This window comes from Octodon degus, unplaced genomic scaffold (genome assembly GCF_000260255.1).
Source record: "Octodon degus isolate 3935 unplaced genomic scaffold, OctDeg1.0 scaffold00006, whole genome shotgun sequence".
Classification (NCBI taxonomy): Eukaryota; Metazoa; Chordata; class Mammalia; order Rodentia; family Octodontidae; genus Octodon; species Octodon degus.
Genome location: NW_004524582.1, coordinates 24,611,353 through 24,632,556, shown reverse-complemented (window position 1 = coordinate 24,632,556; position 21,204 = coordinate 24,611,353). Strand labels below are relative to the sequence as shown.

At 39.3% G+C, this 21,204-nt stretch overlaps 1 pseudogene; it reads left to right on the top strand.

The window, feature by feature from the left end:
• Nucleotides 1-248: 248 nt before the first annotated feature.
• On the top strand, nucleotides 249-1,576 carry LOC101574167 (annotated as a pseudogene).
• Nucleotides 1,577-21,204: the final 19,628 nt, after the last annotated feature.

Below are 21,204 nucleotides of genomic sequence, written 5' to 3'. Positions count from 1 at the left end.
AGACAGGAGAAGTTCCAAATTTTTTTAAAAATATTAAACTACCATAGTTAAACTATGTGGAATAGATGGTAAAATAGGTGGATTTTTTTCAAGAGAAAAGTTTAGAAAAGGTGCTAATATACAAAGAAATTAGGGGCCGGGGAGATAGCTCAGTAGAATATGAGTTCAATCTCCAGTACAGAAAAAATAAATAAATATAAAAAGACTGCTCATGCTCGTTGTGCAGAGGCAATAGGCAGAGCCGCACTATGCACAACGATGACAGGGAGTTCGTGGACGTGCACATGTCACGGAAATGCTCCGCCAGCAACCGCATTATTGGTGCCAAAGACCATCCATCCATCCAGATGAATGTGGCCAAGGTTGACAAGGTCACAGGCAGGTTTAATGGCTGGTTTAAAACCTATCCTCTCTCAGGCTTTCATAGAGAGCAAATTGGTCAAGCAATGACCGTGACTCATCCATATGGCTGCCACTGACAAAGGATCTACAAACTGTGGTACAGGGTTTCAGGATAAATCCTGAGGGGATTTGACTGACTTATCTTGTAACATAGGTCTTGCTTTATCTTGGTCTTAACCATCCAGCAGAAAAGTATAAAAACGAAGTATAAAAAGTGAAGCCAGGGCTGGTGAGATGGCTCAGTGGTCTAAAGCATCTACTTAGAACAAGCTTAGCAAAGCACAGGGACCATGGTTCAATCCCCCAGCACCACATGCCAGCCAGTCCCTCCCCCTGGTGGGCTGAGCTGACCACACACACACACACATACACACACAAATAAATAAATAAAAATTATTTTAAAAAAAGTGAAGCCATATTAATATACTGAGCTGTAAAAGGCTCAAGTCAGCAACATCTGACATTGCCAGTCCTACAGATAACCCACTACTATTATGGACTACTGGATTATATTGGAATATTTTGCTGAATTCACACACCTATAAGATTTAAATGACAATGGAATACCCTTCTCTGACAAAACTAAAGAAAAAAAAAAGGGATACAAATTAACAACTACTGGGGCTGGTGAGATGGCTCAGTGGTCTAAAGCACCTACTTAGAACAAGCTAAGCTCAAGCAAAGCACAGAGACCTCGCTTCAATCCCCCAGCACCACATGCTGGCCCGCCCGCCCCCTAGTGGGCTGAGCTGGCCACACAATAAATAAATAAATAAATAAATAAATAAATAAATAAATAAAACAAATTAACGACTATTTTGTTGTGCAGATTCAAAATAATTGGGATAGATATACAGCTACATTCTCTTAATTCAATGAATAGAAAGATTTGTTCTAATAGTGTTTGTGGACAGGATATCATGTCTGCATCTTGTACAATGAATAACCACTGAGACAACAATATGCAATGTATTAAGTATTGAAACTGTCCTAATCTGTTTTGAAACTTTCTCATTGCTATTTGTTTCTCAATAAAATTATTTTTAAAAATAAAACCTATGCTAGCTGTGGGGCTATTCAAAGGATGACTCCATTGAATAGATGACTCCATGAATCAGATGACTCCATTCTAAGATTGGCCAAGGCTGATGGCATCATCTTAAAGAACTTTTGACTGGAGAGAGTTGTGGATGTGGAACATCTGTTGCAAATAAATAGTCAGAATGTAAAAAAAGAAAAGAATGAAAAGAAATTAACTGGTTAGGACAGGAAGTATTTCTAACTGGTGGGAAAATAAAAGGGTATTTTTTTAAAGCTAAACACCTACCCATTCTTTATCTCAAAATGAATTCCACATGAAATTAAAGTGTATTTTTTTTAATTTTTTGGCAGAACCGGGGATTGAACTCAGGCCCGTGTGTTTGCCAGGCAAGCACTTATTCTACTGAGCCATCTCCCCGCCCCAAAGTGTATTTTTAATGAAGCCATAACAAATCAGAGAAACCCGGGGATGAATATTTATCATCTGACATGGAAACAGTATGACATTGTTCAAGTATGCCGTGAAGCTCAAATCATAAAATTAAAGACTGATAACTTGTGTACTTTTATAAACACAATATCCATGTAAACAAAAGCACCACTAAGATTATGTAAGCTTTCAGCAAAGATGGATTCGATGACTTGTACTGATCTTTCTACTGAGGATACCTAGAAAACATAGGTATAATGCTTTTTATATTAGCACAAAGTTACTAAATCATGGTAATAATTTATTCAGCTAAAATCTAGGTGAGAAAGGAAGCCCAAAATGCAGAGACAATGTTCATGGCCACTGTCCACAGAGAGTATCCCTTTGTCCAAAAAGCAGAGTTGAAAGAGGAAAGGTAACATTTTTGGAAGCAGCCTCATAAAACTGGAGGACAAAGTGTAAATTCTGAGACACCAAGAAGAAATGGTCTTGGTAAATCAGCCCTCTTTCTTTGGGAGTACATCTTAGAATTAAAGGTGAGTAAACCAGATTGTCACGCAAGAATCAAGCCAGGGGGCTGGGGAGATGGTTCAGTGGAACAAGCGCTTCCCTGGTAAGCACAAGGGTCTGAGTTCAATCCCCAGTTCTGCCAAAAAAAAAAAATCAAAGCCAGTTTGCAACCACCTGTCCTAGTCTCATTGCTGAGCCAAAATACCCAACACCCAAAGTTAAAGGAGGAAAGGTTTCTTTAACTCAAAGTCTGTAGTGGTCTCAATCCATAGTGAGCTGGTTCCAAGGCAGAGCGCTGTGGGAGGCAGGCATCTTAGAGGAAAAAGTCAGTGGTGCACAGAAGGTAGCAAAACAAGCAAGGGAGAAGAGAGGCATCTTTCTGTCCCTTATATTGTATCCAGGCTTCCAAGGTTGGGGTGATGCTAAACCAATTTGTGGACTGATTTAGTGATTACCCACCTTTAATCCTATCACCCGTAATCCTAGCACTGCACCATGAATCAATCACACACTCTAGAGTCAGCCACCTCTGCAAAAGCCACACCTAAGACCACAGGAGGCCTTGAGAGGTCATCCAAACCAAATCATAGGTAGCATAACCTTTAAAGCATGGTTGCCAACATCTACTAAAGCTGAATATATGCATCCTATAAACAAGTCAGTTTTATTCATCAGTATCTACCCAGTGCATCTAGCATCTATAAAAGGATGTTCATTGACATGTTATCCATAATACTCCAAAGCTGGGACCATTCCTAATGTCCAACAGTTAAAGTATGGAATAGCCATACAAATAATAAAAATGAATGAATTTGCCATGTATTACAATATTATGTTATCAGTATAAGACTGAATGAAGAAGTTGGAAACAAATATGAATATTTTCTATGATTCTTTAAAGTTAAAAAAAAATGGCATTAGGAGCTGGAATAACAATTACCTCCAAGGAAGAAGTTTTTGGAGTACTGGCAATGCTTTATTTCTTGATTTTGGTTCGTATGGGTATGTTTACTTTTTGATAAATATTAAGATATTGACTTACAGATTTATATAATTTTGTATATTTTCTGCATATTAAAATGATAAATATATACATATGTGGTTGAAAGAAAATTATAGTGAAATTAAATCTAGAGATGTTTATCCAAATTATGAATACTTGTTAATAGCAGTGAGGTTAAAAAGAATTACTCCTTTCCATGTTATACATTTTGGCATTGTATGTATTTTTATAATGAACATATATTTCATTTGAAATTGGTAAAGAAATGATAAAATAGGTCAACAAGAAAAGACTAACAATTCCTCATTAGTTAACAATAATCCTTTTCATTGAGCCTATGGAAGCTTGTCACGTAATTCAGATATCGCACAAATATGTGGAAAAGCCTGTTAGTTTCATAATCATCTGAAAGTCTTTGTTTGAAAGAGAAAAAAAGTCGTCACACTTGTAACAGATCTGTAGGCTGGTTTGTGAGCTGCAATTTCCCAGCTGTCCACAGTTCTGCCTCATTGCTTGGGGACGTGCTTCATTGATTCCTAAAGCATAGCTCCAGACAAAACCAGAAATTTGTAGAGCAGAAGAGTTCTCAAATCACCTCTACAGCTGTGAAAAACAGGCTTATCACAACTCAGCAGTGAGGCTGGCATCGTTAAATAAGGTAATATGTGTGAAAGTGTTTTGAAAAATAGGACTTGGCATGCGAAGGATAAATATTATTGAAAGCTTCATCGTGGAAGCTTTTGGGGTATGAATTTCCCTGACCATCAAGAGCCACCACAGAGAATTCAGTGATTTTAGGACAACTCTGTGTTTCTAGATTCCACAGGATGGTGGTGTGTACTCCAAGACATAACATCCTCTCCTTTGATCCTTCTGAAACCTTGTTTTACACAAAGCTCCTTATTGCATAACTGCTTCACCTTTGATGGCTTTTAGCCGAGTCTTCTGGGTTCCCAGTTTCTCCCTGTGTTGTTAAGTTTAGCTTTAATGTGCTCTAATAAGTGAGATCCTTCTATTTTGCGTCGCCTTAACTTTGGGATGGCACCTCCCAAAAGCGAGACCTTTGGGACACTAGTTTCATGAACTGCTTTCCAAATAAAGTCCTAAGTTATCTGTAGATACCCTCCTTTGGAAAGTGATGGTGGATTTGAGCGTTCCATTCTCACAGAAATGCTGCTATAAAAATATCTCTGTAGCTTTTTTTTTTTTTTTTTTTTTTTTTTTTTTTTTTGCGGAGCTGGGGATTGAACTCAGGTCCTTGCGCTTGCCAGGGAAGCGCTTATTCCACTGAGCCATCTCCCTGCCCCTGTAGAAATTTTTAAACCCAATTTTATTTGTAAAAATGTTCTTTAGTCAGAAAAGTTGGGACTTTTTTAAGTTGATACTACCATACAAAACTAAGGTGGTAGAAATCATATTTTCAGAATCACTACTGTCATCCCAAAAATTACAGGAGAGAAGAAAATCTTGCAAAGTTATGAAACTGATTTCCAGTACTCCATTTTTTATTATTGAGGGACTCATATACGAAAGGCCTCGATTTCTCCTTAAAAATATGTGGCATTCCAGCTTATGGTACACCAGTGTTTTGATTCAGAATGTGCTCAAAGCTTTCTCAGTGCCGAAGTCATTATTGCTGAAATAAATTAATATCATATGAACATGAAGGGTTACACCGTATAGTGGTGAAAGCAGTAGTCTCGATCAAGTAGATCTGATTTTTATAGTCATGCTGGTGACTTTGAAACTTAATTTAAATTTTGTTGCAAACCATATACAAAAATATATATAATTGAAATTATGGGGGGCCAGGGAGATGGTTCAGTGAAATAAGCGCTTCCTTGGCAAGGGCAAGGTCCTGAGTTCAATCCCCGGTTCCACCAAAAAAAAAAAAACACACAAAAAAAAAAAAAAAAAAAAAAGTAATTATGTTAGAAGCTATTTTAAGTTATTTATGACACTGCCTATTATTATTAAAGTGTCTCACTTATAGAAGAAAAATAGAAAATATTAAAACATTTCTAAGAATACGTAAAAAAAATGAAATAAAATAAAGTGTCTCATCTCAAGTAGTGAGATCACAACATAAATATTGAGTTGAATCTATACAAGTGCAGTCACGGAAAGCGATCCAGTGAAGGCACTGTTGCTAATATTTTTTAAAAAAACAGTTTTGCAGTTGAGTTAAAGGAGAGAATGTAAGCTTTCTGACTAAAACTCAATAGAGGTTTGGTGTGGTGTGACAGAGGAGAATCATTTTCCTAAAGAAATTTAACTAAAGCCAATAAAGCATTGGATTAGCTTGCATACACACAAAATCCCAGATTATTACAATATACTGTGTGATAGTAAATTTTCAAAAACTGAAATTCCTGGAAAGATATTCTATCTAAAAACTGTCACAGGCTAGAAATCCTACCTGCATTTCTTTTTTTTTTTTTTTTTTTTTGGCAGAACCAGGGATTGAACTCAGGACCTTGCACATGTCAGGCAAGCGCTTATTCTACTGAGCTATCTCCCCAGCCTCCCTACATGCATTTCTGCCTTACAAATTTCAGACTTGCCAGCATCCAAAATCACATGTAGCAATTTCCTAAGTCATTCTTTCTCTCCTGCTTAAATCGCATTGGTTCTGTTTCTCTAGAGAACTCACACAGATACATGCTATGAAGGATACAGAATGGATGATTAGTTATCTAATTAGTATTTATGCTACTTTGCACATAGAAGAAATTCCTAATTCCTCTTCTTTTGAGCACCTATTATAGACCAGACACCTCCTGCAGAACTTCAATGTGCAGTATCTAATTTCATCTTCGTGTTCCAACAAAAGCAAAGAGAATTAGCTCTAAAATTATCATAAATTGCAATCTATAAATTGCTTTACAGAATAGGAGATCATGAAAGACAGATTGGAAATATAGAGAAAATAAAGCAAGAAGTAAGGAAAAGTGGAAATTGAAAAGAAAATAGTGGGGGGAAAAAGAAAGTATTTTGAAAATCCCTTGTTATTTACCCAGGAAATATTTTGAATTGCCTTGAACTGAGCCTAGTTTGCTTTTACCAGAGAAAGGTTTAATTTCTATGTAATGGAATAAAGAACACTTTCCCTAACGGACTGATGCTCTGCTACCTTCTGGAATAGTCATAAAAATTATTTAAGGATTTATACTAGAAAAAATATGAATATAATGAGTGTATTAAAACGTGTATTTCATTTCTCTTTAACTTATTACCAACTTGGTGGTCTTGAGCAGGCCTTTTAGCTTTTGTTTTATTATCCTTACAAGAGAAATAAGAGTAAATGTCTCATGAAAGTACTATGAATTTTAAATTAAATACTATTATTTATAAAACTCCATAACATGCACAAAATAGGCACGTCCTTGTTTTTCTTTATTTGAATTTTGTAGCTCTTATCTGTTCCTTTTCCCTACAGTTTAAGTATAACAAACATAGACTTGAAAATGAGCTAAATTTCTGCTTCTAAAAGTTGTGTCAAGTATGGACACTATGTACTCCTCAAAGACAAAATTAGCGATCTATAAAAACTACAACACCAGTTTTTTTAAATGAAGCTTTCAGAATTTTTCAGCATAAAAATTAAAATCTTAGTCAATAGACTATTCAGTATATTTGCAGCCACTCAGTGTAGAATATATTTGCAATAAAATTGCTCAGAATGTAACACAATATCAAAATAATAAGTCTATGAAAGAGAAACAGAAAAGAATGAGAAGGTGTAACATAGAACTGCAGTTGGATAGAGAAGAGATAGAACTTGGAAGAGACAGTATTTTAAAAAGAAAAGCCTTTTTCAGAATTAATGAAAGATATAGATATATATATATATATAATACAATATACTTAGAATAATAAAAAGTATGACCAGATTCATTGTAGTAAAACTTCATAACAAAGATAGCAAACAATGTTTTGCACATTGGATTCTGTATATGCTAATCATAGGCTCAAATCCATTTATTTTCTTGTAATGAGAGAAGCCCAAAATAAAAACATGTGACACAATGTTACATTTAATTTCTGCTTTTACAGCACTTTGCATTTTTCTAATGTGTTTTCTTTCCCCTCTCTCCGTATCAGGCCAATTCATTACTTGCGGGAAGTCATACCACAAAGCATTTTTGCTCGCTATTTATGTTCGTTCCTTACTTAGGTAAAGTAAATCCCATACTTTCTCAGTGGGGTGAAGGTCAAGACTCAGAGGGGAGCCACTCCTTCCTAATTAGTTCCCCAGACTCCTCTTTTTTTCTCCCTTTAAATGGCCACAACAGTCTAGAAAAATGTTTGGAGTCATAATCCCCCTGATAAATGAATCCCTGATCAAGCAGCTGGTTTCCAGAAGGGACCCCTGGCTGTGCTGCAATTATGTGAAGGCTGAACTCCAGTAGTTCAGGTCACAGCTGAAGTACTTCAGGGAAAATACCTATCTCTGAGCTCCATTGTACAGCATGCTAAGCTAAGAGACTCCTGCTTCTCCCTGCCAAAACCCTCACCCAAAAAACGTCAGTATTCTCCTCAGGTAATGAGAAAAATACTTAATGATGTGAATACCTGTGAAGGTTCTCGCCAGTGACCCCTGGAAAGGCAAGACACAGGTTTTCAGAGAACTGGCAATTTAAAGCCCAGCCTGGAAATCTTGAAAATGACTTTCAAATTTTGAAATGCATTAGTTAATTTACTTAATGTCTGAGCTACTGAGTAATTAGTTATTTAGTCAGCCATATGACTTCGTTGAGATTTCTCAGATAAAAATCATTCTAAGAGGAGAAATGCTTAAATACCAGGTTTTATAGCAGACTAAGAAACATATGGAAAGGAAGGTCGAAAAGGCTGCATTTTATATATTAGAAACAAGCGCAATTTAAAACAGAATTTTCCACCTCAGCACTAGGTGGATGTGTAGTCCAGCTACCTTTTTACAACACTTATAGTGTCGATTTTCTCTCTCTGATCCTTCCAGGATATTAAAAATGTTGTGCTCAGATTCCATGTGAAGGCAGTCTTTCCACCTTTGATCCTGTCAGGATGTTCTATCAAGTATGAGGTTGACTTTGGTTAATGCCAAGAGACAGTGCTAACTTCCCTAGCATAAATGTCTATAACTTGAATATAACTTTGTACTAGACTACTTTAACACCACTTTTACATTAATTACAGGAGAAAAAATTCAAGTCTTCCTGGGAAAAGAAATGCTTGCTTTAGAAAACAATGAGACATTTCTTTGTGAGAAGACATGAAGATAAACCCAATTCAGAGACAAGTGACAAAAAACAATCTCCTAGAAGAGAGTTGCAACACACAAAACAGAGCAAGAGTTAATAACCATGGTGAAAAATGCCTACACCAGGAGGATTCTACCAGGATTTCCTAGCACTGCTGTAAAAATTATCACCAAGGTGATGGAATAATATGACAGATACATATTGGGTCACAGCTCTGAAGGTGGGACGTCCAGAATCAAGTTGGAAATAGAGCTGCACTCCCAACCCAGGCCCTATAGGGAAGTCCCTCCTTGCTCTTCAAGCTCTTGGGGGCTTTAGGAGTTCCTTGGCTTGTGATTGCGTATCCCATCTCATGACTTCATGTATGTTCCTCCTCTGTGTCTCTGAGGACACTTGTCCCTAGATTTAGAGCCCATCCAAGTAATCTAGGGAGATCTCACCTAAATTACATCCTCAAAGATGAATTTTCAAATATGATATTTAGAGATTCCAGAGGAAAGCACATGGACATCTCTTTCAGAAGATTCCCATTCAACCCACCACCCCTATAAGTGGACTCCTTCTTGGAACTGTTCTCTAGGCTTTTAATTTGAGCCAATCTCCTGCAATTTGAACATATGAGATTGAATAAATAAAATACAAAAAAAGAATGAAAGATATAAATCATAGCAAATCAAGATTGAAGCAGTAAATGGAACTAAATATATAGATGTAAATGACTTGGGGTCTTCAAAAGACAAAATATTTTAATCATTTCAAGATCACAGAGACCATATTAGCTTTGTCAGAAGTATAATTGAATCCACTATATCTTTTGCTACATAGATAATTTTTGTTATATATATTTAAGTGCATTATAATTATTTTTGTATTACATTTATGATATTGTGAAAGTTAGCTTTTTATTTTCAATTTATTTTCTAATTTCAGTTAATCACAATTTTGATTTTTTTCCTTTCTGGTCATTATAAAACTTTTGATGAGGCCATCGTTGTACCTAGAATTGCTGTTATATCAATAAAGAATCTTAGTGACTGTAGAAATTCTTCTCAACCTCAAAGAAAAACTTACAATATCTATCACTAAGTATTATATTAGCTGTATGATATTATTTATTGTTGTATTATCTTTGCTGGAATATTTTTATAAATTATTTTATCAGATGAGAGCAGTTCCTTTTGATTTTTCCTTTGCTAAAAGGATTTTTAAAAATTAGGAGTAAATTTTGGGTTCTCTTGTATTATATTTTCTTCTTTCTTTCATTTGTGATGGTCATCACTTTTATTCTTTAATCTTAAATGTAGCATATTTATATTACTTAATTTGATATTGTCAAACTAACCTTACATTCTTTTATCATGAGTTTAAACCATTTTTCCCTGTTTTTCTTTCTCTCACATACATATTATTGTCATGTATTTTAATTCCACACTTTTAAACTCTACAAGATATTATTATCTAATATACTTAGTGTTCACTTATGCACCCACATAATCACCACTTTCTTCGTCTTTCCATGTCAGTCCATACGGTATTATCTTTCCCTTGCCTAAAGTACAACTTTTAAAATTTCCTTTTGAGTGTATCAGATGATGGTAAGTCAAATTTTATTACTCTCAAAATATTTTTATCCCCTTTCTTATACAGTATTTTATTTGTCTACGGAGATTTAGCATGGCTGTTATTTTCTTTTCTTTTTAATTTTTATTTATTTATTTATTGTGTGTGTGTGTGTGTGTGTGTGTGTGTGTGTGTGGCCAGCTCAGCCCACCAGGGGGCGGGGCTGGCTGGCATGTGGTGCTGGGGGATTGAACTGCGGTCCCTATGCTTTAGCTTAGCTTAGCTTGTTCTAAGTTGGTGCTTTAGACCACTGAGCCATCTCACCAGCCCATGGCTGTTATTTTCTTACAGGTTCTATGGGAGATTTTATTTCTAAGGTGATGTTCACTAAGACAGTTGATAAGGCAAAGATGAGCATGGCTTCCTTAAGTGATGATCTAACCTTAAGGTCCTTTGAAGTTCTGCATTTTTGCAGAATGTATCTGTGTGGACCTCTTAGAACTTGTCTGAGATTCATTGTGATTCTTGAATTGGTGCATGAATGCTTTTAGACAAATTTTTGCCACTACACACTACAAATATTGAATCTGCCTTGTATTCTCTTTCCTTGTGTTCTAAAATTCAGTTTAGACATTTGTTAGACCTTTTCATTTTATTCTATATGTCATTCAACATTTGTTGCACATTCTTTCTTTTTTCTTTTTTTGCAATTCTTTCTGGATATTGTCATCTGGATCATCTTATTCACAATATGTCTTTTAATCTGCATCAAATCTATTGTGATTTTAATCGCAGTTATTTTAATTTTCATCTTAAGAAATATCTATGTTACATATCAGCTACATTTTTAAAATATCTGGGGGCTGGGGAGATGACTCAGTAGAATAAGTGCTTCTCTGGCAAGTGCAAGGGCCTGAATTCAATCCCTGGTTCCGCCAAAAAAAAATAATAATAAATAAAATAAAATATCTGGTCCAGGTGGAATCCTCCCAGTATTTTTCACTTAGGTGAATCTGAAGCTGTAGAATCTGTAGGTATACACAGGCAGATGGCAGTGACAATCCTAACAAAATGAGGAATTGACCTTGAAAGAAGTATGAGGGGAAGATGAAAAATCAGAAGTAGAAATTTCTTAAAATGGCCATCTTGGCCAGAGAGATTGCTCAGCAGTCTAAGCACCTGCCTGGCAAGCACAAGGACCCAGGTTCAATCCTCAGTACTGCATGCCTTGCTGTCATGCCAGCCAGCGAAACTGGGCGTGGTGACACACACCTGTAATCCCAGCACTAGGGAGGCTGAGACAGGAGGACCACTACAAGTCTGAGCTGCATAGTGAGACCCTGTACCAAATAAATTTAAATAAATAAATAAAGGCCATCTTTCAGTTTAAATTGTATTAAGGAAAAAAATTGGGGCCGGGGAAATGGCTCAGTAGAATAAGCGCTTCCCTGGCAAGCGCAAGGGCCTAAATTCAATCCCCAGCTCTGCCAAAAAAGAAAGAAAGAAAGAAAGAAAGAAAGAAAGAAAGAAAGAAAGAAAGAAATTAAGAAGTATTTAACTGATATGTCCCTTATACTTAACTGGAATTTCAATTCAGTAGAAGGAAGTAGCAGTAACAAAAGTATTACATTTGTAAGTTTCAAATAGATGTTAGCTGAAACAGACTGTTTTGAGAAAGAATTTTGATTTATAATACTGAAAGGAAAAGTTGACCTCCTAAAGTCTGACTACTGTCCTGGCAATCAAAATCTTTAAATATGCATGAATTATTATAAGGTTTTCTTGATTCCACCATTTTAAAGGTAAGATGTTGAGTCTGTGTAATTAAAATAGTTATTCTACATCTCCTTGAAAGTATTTTAAAAGTAAAACTGATTGAAGGAAGAGTCTATGCACACATGAAAGAATATTTAGAAATACTAAAACCCTCTAATACACATGCACAGCGTTGAAATTCCCTTTGGTAATGCACAGAACATCATAAGACTCTCCAGAAAGTTAGCCAAAGAAAGGACAATTGTCTGCTTTCTTTCTGCCAGAATGGGACTGTTTCAGAGGGAAGGCTCCTTAAAATAAGGAAAAGGGTCAAATCCAATTAAAACTGCAAAGGAAACTTCGAGGGGACGAATGCCATTAGGCTGAACTGGAATGTGGCCAAAACGTAGGGCGATACTTCAACCCTTAGAAAAAGTGCCAGGGGGGTATTTAACAACTGCAGGTGGCCACATGCTTTTTCCTAAGTATCATCAGCAAAGTCATTTGTAACACCACTATTCACTGAGCTAAAGTAATAAGACTTGACAAACTGCATATTCAGTTTCTATGTTTAAACTCTGACCTTGGTCAGGTATCAATTGAAAATGCTTCTTGCTAGCATGAGAAATACAGAAATGACTGCTTCTGTTGCTAAGCGTGGTGGGGGCATTGGGAACAGTCGCCGTCTAAATCCAGCACTGAACTTTCCTGAAGTGAAAAGCTGACCATCATTTTGCCAATAAACTGAGCCTTGGTATTTATGTTTTTCATTTTCCTTCCATGCTTTAAAAACCTTTGTGAAATTGTAACCAGAGTTTATTCTCCACAATATTTTCTTCTTATATGCATACTTTGCATTATTTGAGCGTTCCATTTCTCCGAGGCCTGCATGAGAATGTAGATTCTGTGCAGAGTCCTCCACGTGTGAATTATGGCATGATGATGTTTCTTACTTTTCTTACTTTTTTTCTTTTTGTCTTTTTAATATTTAACACCATTTAGTGCTCTCCTATGCCCGCCCCCCCCCCGGGAGGGGGTGTAAGAGAAATGCTTTGTGAACCTGATGTCGAGCTGTGGGGACGCAGGCCAGTGGGGACACCACACGTCCATCTCGAGCCCTGTAGAGGGCATTGTGTGAGCAAAGGTGCACGGTGGACCCAGAAAGCTTCCCCTGTTGAAGCACTGGATGCATGGGAACTCTGCTTTTACCTGCTGTGATTTAAAAGGCGAGAGGCCTCATTTGGAGCCACTAAAATTCAAAGTGACAGAAACCTACAAATTTTTATTGCTGTGCATTTAATAAAATTTACATTTACAAGCTGTCAGTTTGAAATGTTGAATAACTGGTACTTTCGCATTCAGAGGAGCAGATTCGGTTGTGCTGGGTGCTCATTGCTACCTTCTGACTGGCTCCGTAAATACTCAGAATAATCCTTCAATCTACGACTTTTGATATCTCTTACTTCGACACTTCACAAAAACACCATTGAGTTTGCAGCCAGGTCAACAAAAGGAATTTACTGTGCTCCCATAAAGCACAGTGTAATTAAGAGCCCCTTTCTGCTTGTTTTAATGTGCTAACACGAGAACATTAGAGCCGAGGCACAGCCTCTTGCTAGGTGTCTGCAGCAGCTGCCCAGGTTTTTGGTAATTTACTTACTCAATTATGTCGACTCTCTTAAATCCACAACACTAGTGGGTGGTAAGGTACAGGGATAATAAAAAAACATAGAGTAGGAAACCCCTTTAATGCATGTTTTATGTGCATCTTGGGTAACATTTTTTTGTTTGTTTGCTTTTGAGAACAAGAATTAAAGATTGTAACTGGGAAGCTCAGCACAGAGAAAAACATGAATGGGTTTAAGGCACCTTTAAAAATTATGAGATGTCTAATAATCCTATGATTATGTGCTGTTCTGAAAAAGAATATTAAATTGAGTGTTCAACTCAGCATTACAAAAACAGATTATCTAATGGTTTCCAAGGGGGACATATGAGAATGACCATTCATAAAGTTACTAAATAGTCATAAACTGTACATATTTCCTTATTCTCCATAAATGAGAGACAGAAAGAATCTGCAGCAGCTATGGCTGCATAGCTTTATAAGGGTCACCTGTACTGAGATGGCTCCCAATCATTTGCTGTCAAAGTAAATTGGATATGACTTTCAGATGGTCATGAGATAAAAACGCACACTGCCCTTACACAACACTTAAGTTTTCTCAGTTTTTCAAAGACGCTTTACAGGCCAACCTCAAGGCTTTCGGTTTTAGAAAGCACATTGTCTATCCACATCAAAATACAAACTGGAAAATAAGGTTCAACCTGAATTATGTACCCATTATTCAAATATAAAAAATAAATTATTACATCAAATACAAATTATTGTTTTGACCTTGAAAACTTAAATTGTCTTATTTTGCATTTCATTTAAATATCATGAAAATGTATTATTTGTAGAGTAGGGCTTAGCCTAATGTGTTGAAATAAATTGAAACTTGGAGAACAGCTTCAGCAGTTTTTTTCTAGTATACCATTTGTCTGGCATGTATCATTGATTTTTTTCTCAATATGCTAGGGCTCATGTGTGGTAAATCAATAATCTCCATTATATAGCTCAAAGTGCAAAATAATTTATAAGTATTTATTTATTAGTTTTAGTTGCAAGTTATCTATCCTTAATCTTTTCTCACTAGAAGTTTGATACTCCACTAGACAAAGTGACATAAGTGGAAACAATAATATCCCATTTTGTACAACTGCCTTTTAATCTCTATCTTGGAAATTATTTCATGCATATTTTTGGTCTTGAGGGAAATTTGTTTCCTTTCAGTCTCAAGGAAATCAAAGACAAAATATCATACCATACAAAATTAAGTTCCATGTAATAATATGTTCTGTAATATAATTTTCCACAAACAAAATTTTGCTTCACTTTTATTTTTAGCTGCTAGACGCAGATGCAATTGTTGGGAAGGGAGCCTATGCAATCTGGCTTTTAAAATGAAAAGTGAAACTTGAAAATGTCCGAGAGGCTACAGAATGACAAACAAATATGCAAGTCATCTTTTCTCTCTCTTCTCCATAATAATGAAGTCAGTGAGGTAGAACAATGTACTGAGTATTCCTTCTGCACTGGTCCCTGCACTAGCCTCTGTGTGAGTTGTGTGTGCTCACTACACCCAAGCTGAGCTGCTTGAGTCCCTGTTCACTTAAGTCCATCTGAAGGAACATATACAGCTCAGAATATGTGATCAAAAATAATAACTGTCACAGAAAATAATTTCACCCCTTCAAAAAATAAAACATGATTTTATGGTGAATAGAACGGTGCCATTTAAGATAACAAATGCCAGTGACTTGTGCAGTAGCGTAAAAAAGAGAGTATTTTGCCCTCTTTCATAAGCTCGGGGCAAGCTCAGGCTGGACACTATTTTCATGCCTGCCCTCTCTCCAACCCTTGGTTTCAATGCCTGCTTAAATACTAGGTTTATTGGCCTAATGTGTGCATTGAATATATGCATTGAATATTAATGTTGCTGGTTGCCTACAAGATAACTGAATTCTAAGGAACTAAAATAACATCAATAGTAATATAATTATATTTACTAACCTCTCGCTCTTGCCTGGCAGAAGTGTTAGCATTACAAGTCAGACTGAGCTGGGCTGCAGTCTTCAAGAAAATTGCTTTAAATTGGCCTTCATTAACTCTCATGGCGCTGAAAAACAACTCCAAGTGTACGCTTATAGCAGGAAAGCCAGTGGCAACAGCCCCCATTAAAAAGACAGCACATTAATTCATCACATTTGATAAACACTAGGAAATAAAGAATCCTTCACTGCAAAATAATTCTACTTCTAAACATTGGGACTGTTAGGACCAAATTTAAAATTCAAACTAAATGGCTAGTTGTAGAAAATTGGAAAATTGTAGCTGAGCTTTTAAATTCCTTTACATAATATTATTGGTTATAAATGATCAATATTACACAGTGCCAAGGAATAAAGAAACTAAAGTTTTCAGAGAAAACTCACGTGTAAGATAACACCAAACATCAAGAGGAAAAGACTTTTCAAAGAGAAGAAAAAAATTCTTCTGTTTCCCAGCTTTGCTTTGAAGAGCGTGCTTTTTTCTTGACATCTGCATAGTAAAAGGGAGTTTAATTTCCTTGGTCAACTATCCTTTTTGAAAATCCTGCATTGGCAGACATGGAAATGGAAGGAATTTTTCTCAGGGATTAATTCTCAGCTCTTCTTAACACTCAAAATGCTGAATATCTTCAGTACACAAGCCAGGGAATTTGGTCCTTGGAGTTACACATTTTAGCAAACAAATGTTTTCAAAATATTTTTTTCAGCAGACAGAGAGACCACACAAAATCCATGGCTTACAAATTGTCTGATATAAAAGTGATATACACGTTAGCTTCCCCAGTTGAGCTCCCTCAAGTTTACAACTTGAAAATGTTCCAGCGTTTCGTCTTTTATATTGGCATTTCCATTTCTGAACCTTACCACTGGGTATGTTCCAAAAAGTAATGTTTCAAAACAGAACACTGAAGTAAAACATTTTGGATCTAGCAAATGAGACCACTTTCTGGAAAGCCAAGTATTTTTTCTCAGAGTGTAAGTTCATAGCCAAGTCAAGCCATTTTGACCTGAAATGTTTTAATTTATTAAAGTTTATTTTAATAAGTTTGTGTGAATTCCTGTCTGTTTAGTAAAACATAGCTGTTGACATGGATGGAGGGATGCCGCTTGGAAAAGTGGTTAAACTTGGGTCTTAAGGTCAGGTGATCCTTGTTTTATCATTTATGATCCATATGACAGTAGGTAGGTTATTTAGACTGTCTTTTCCTTCATTTTCTTATCTATTAAATGGGATCATGTGAAGAGTTTTCGTAGAAAGAAGATAAATAACATGAAGAGAGATATTAAATAGGATGCCCAGAATATAAAAGCACTTAGTTGTGGTGGCTGTTACAGCCATGTTTAATTTGATATTTCATTAAATTCAGCTATCAGTTGGTCTGTCACATACTGACTATACATGCCAGATAAAATATGAGAATTTGGATCACTCATAAGTGCTTTTCCACCAGAAAGTACAGAAAACACAAAATAAGCTGAATTTTTCCCTTCAAATAGTATCTATTCCTATAAAGAGACTGCAGAAGTCACAGTGGCTTGTTTTACTTCCCTTCAAAATCCTTTGCTGCCCTAAAGACAAGTATGGTCATTTTTTTTCTGTTCCTTGAACACGTATACCTTAAAGTTGGCTTTAACTTGTCTTACATAGTCAGCTATCAAGCAGAAATCAAAAGGCTCATTTTTTATTCTAGCTCCTGGGTCAAATAAGCCACTTCATTTCCCAGATTCCTATTTGAAGAAAATATAAAGGTGGAAGATGGAGCTGTGTACACTTTTTTTTCTTCTTCAGTTTTCTTGACTACATAAGCAATCTTTTCAATCCAGATAATCTAAAGTATTCCTCTTACATTGCAACACCTATCAGGACGTAAGATTATTTATTTCTATGTCAGGTTACCTGTTCTGTACTGGACAATCCATTTCTAAGAACCCAATTGTTCTGTGAAGTTATTTTCACTTTTATGAGCGGGAATAAAGAAGCACAGAAACACAAGGTAAGAGCCACAGTGCTGTGTTGCACGGGTGAGAATCATTTCAAAGACATTTGCACTAAGAAAGCAGGCCAGCTTCAGATTCCGTACGCATAGCAAAGTTGAGAAGACAGCTCAGGCAAGCCAGTGGCGGGAATACCGGTTTAGATGCACTTGTCACGTGGTCTCTGAAAAGCCCACTGGTTGAAGAAAGGGACCTTTGGCCAACTTGATGGGAACCCAGAGGCTTTCTTCTGTGCTGGGTCACAGACACTTAGATCTGGCCACTCACCTGCCATTGTGCCCTTTCCCTTTAGCCTCCCTCAGTCCTTGGAGGTGGGACCAGAGAAGTCAATAGGAGTTCAGGGCATGCGAGCCAGTGTGTATAAAGCATGCCCGTGCAGCTCAGTGAGGCCCATAAAAGCCAGGAAATGAACGCGTTCAAGTTCTCCTAGTGTGTTAATGTGCCCACAAATGCACCTCCTTGATACCTTTAACAGCTCATGTAGTAATGAAAAATGCCATGTAGAACAGAGAGCCGCATGTGCAAGGTGGGCTAATTAATATGCCTATTTGTGCTCCTTAATTGTTTCATTCCTTGTATTTTTGGTTAATGTAACACTGCAAATTTTTTATATAAAATAGTTTATGTTTTATATGGAATTTCATGTAAAAGAAACCAAAAGGGAATGACAAAAAGAGGGGGGGAAAGCTTAACGATACCCCTATTGAATTTCATGAGAGCCACATTCTACCCCCCCCCCATAAATTGCCCATATATTGACAGAAAACGTTCAGTCCTGGCGTCGTCACTAGCCAGCCAATAGGTGGCTTGGAGTCAACAGAGGGAGCCCGACAGCTTCCATTCTCAGTCACCTCCCGGCCCAGCCTCCCTGGGACTCTGCCAGACACCAAGTCCACATCTGAAAGTCCAAACTTGTTTGTCAGCTTGCAAACGAGGGGCTCCCGGGATAAAAACCTGAATTTTAAAGCGTTCACTATGACTGGTGAGGTTTGGTTGTTTTCCTCGCAGAAGCCAAAGGCCCCTGAAGATATTTTTCCACGAATTTTTCACAAGTATTTGGGGTGGTGGGTGGAAAGGAGGGAGGACATGGTTTTCTCTGGGGACGGAAATTAGAAGTCACCGCAAATAATTCACCTGGATAGGTAACAGCGGAGCAAACACTGCCCCTGCGGGTCGCTGACGACCCCATCGCCTCTCCCCAGGGAGGGCGAATCTCTCTCCCCATTTCAGGAACAGGGAAAGGAGGCCGGGTCCGGTTCGGGCTCCGCAGGTGGCTCCGCTCGAGCCTAGCGCGATCCCCAGGCCGGAGGCGACACCCCAGTGCTCCCAGAAAACTGCGCCACTGGAAGGCAGAACCCAGGGCTTGTCTGTCTTTCGCTGCGGGGGTCCCCAGAGAGGCAAAACTCGGCCAGCACACTCCTTGCCTCGTGGTCGCCTCCGCCCATGCGGTCCCGGAGCTGGCCGGCTCGGTCGCCCCTCCAAGGCTGCAAGGAGGCTCACAATCAGCACGGGATCTCTTTCCCCGGCTGGCCTGGGAGTCGTTGTCTGCCCAGGGTCAGCTCCGCAACGTCCCCAGAGCCGGGTGGGCACCAACTGCAGACCCGCGGGCGCGGAGCAGTTCTGCGACAGTAGTGCTCCCGGCCTGACCCCAGCTGCTGAGCCCCAGAGAAGCTTTCTGGCCCTCAGGGGTCCCCAGTGTCCCTGAATCCGGGCTCCCAGGACTGCGGCAAGCCAGGCCTGATGGCACACGCCTCAACAGCTTCTCGGCATTGGGCCCAGTGATGAGCGGCCCTGGGTCTTGGATCAGGATCACCTGGAGGGTGGAAAGGCGGCTCTGTGAGCCCTGCCCTTATCCACCGAAAGTGACTGCCCTGTCCACTGACTTTGGATTTGCGCTGGAGTTGAGGCATGCTTGGCCCTGATGTCCTGGGAGCTTTTTCGTTGTGGGAGCGTCTCCGTTTCTCTTTAAGCTTCGAAGATTAGTAGGCATCCCCAGCGTTTCCATACAGCAGTACTCCAGACTCCATGGGGTTGGGGGCCACCCAAGACCCCCCGCCCGAAGTGGTCTCTCCAGCTGGGGCTCTTACCAGACAAGCCCACCTAGGGCTTGGGGAATTGGGCACCACAATCCCTCCCACCTACTTGATCCTACTGCCCCCAGCCCACTTGCCCCACACAAATGTGCCAGGATTGCTGGCATTCTGGGAGTGCTGCAGTTGTTACTGGGAGGGAAAGGAAACCCTGTAACCAGGCAGAGAGCGGGGGCAGCCAGAATTCTCTTGGGCTGATCAAGCCTGAAGGGAAACAGAGGAAAAGAGAACAAGGGGACACCCACCCCACCCCACCTGTCAGGTCCCACTCTCCCCAGGCCACCCAACCTGTTCCAGCCAACCACCCAGGCTTTGGACTGCCTCCCAGTCCTTTCTGCCCACAGTGCTGGGAAATGCCAGCCAGGGCCCAGCCACTGCAGGGCACCCACCTCTGGGCCTCCTGCACTATAGACAGCTCTTGGGTTTGGAGAGAGAGAAAGGAGAGACAGAGACCATTCTCGAGACTGACAGAAAGAAAACCAAGCTGGGCCCTTTCTTTACCAAATGGTAAGCAGTGGACAGTTCGTGCCATGCTGGAGACTCCAAAGAATGGGGCAGCAATGGCAGGGAGTGCTGGTCTAGTGGCCCTGGGCCACCCTATTACTGTCCCTGCCCCCTCCCCTGAGACTTGCTGGGGGGGTACCTCCAAGCCTTCTGGCCTCTACCCTGTGGGCTGCTGGGATGGGTCAGCTGCTCCACCTGCTCTTCTTGTGCTCCTGAGCAAGCAACTTTTCCCTCCACAAGTTCAGTTTCACTGTCCATAACACTAGGACCATAAGACCTTCTGGCTTTCACAAGTACAGAATCCCAGTGTCAGGTGCCCTGGCCAGTACTAAGGAGGGTGGCACACAGACCCAAGCGGGTCCGGGAGCCCTCAAGTTAGACTTGACTAATCCAGTGTTCTCTACCTTCCCACCTCAAGCATAAAACAGAATGTCCCACGCCAAGCAGGTGTGACATGTCACCTAACAGAGGAAGGCTGCTCCACACGGAGGCCGCCTGCACTGGGAACAACTGTGGATCCCCCTGCACAGGCAAGGAAAGCCAAAGCCATCCTCCTAGGCCTGGGGTGACTCTGACCTCAACACCCACCAGGCTGCAATTTGGCCTTGAGTCCTGCCTGCTCCAAGCACAGACCCCAGTGCCCGGAAAAACCATCATTGCAGCCCCCAGGGGTAGAAAGAAACCATAGGTGCTGCCAACACCAATTATTTCCCAGTTTTATTTATTTATTTTTTAATGTAATTGGTGTAGGGTCTCATTACACAGCTCTTAGTGATCCTCCTGTTTTCAGCCTCTCCAGTACTGGGATTACAGGCTTGCACCACCACCCAGGTCTAGTAGCTGGCTCAGCATGCCTGAGGGGCGGAGCCAGCGTGGGCATGTGGTACAGGAGATCAAACCCAGCCCCTGAGCTTGCCTAGCAGGTGCTTAGTCCCGCTAAGCTATCTCACCATCCCTGTATTTCCCAGCTTTAAACTACAGCACTGAGCACTGAGGCCTGAAATGGGGCAGGGG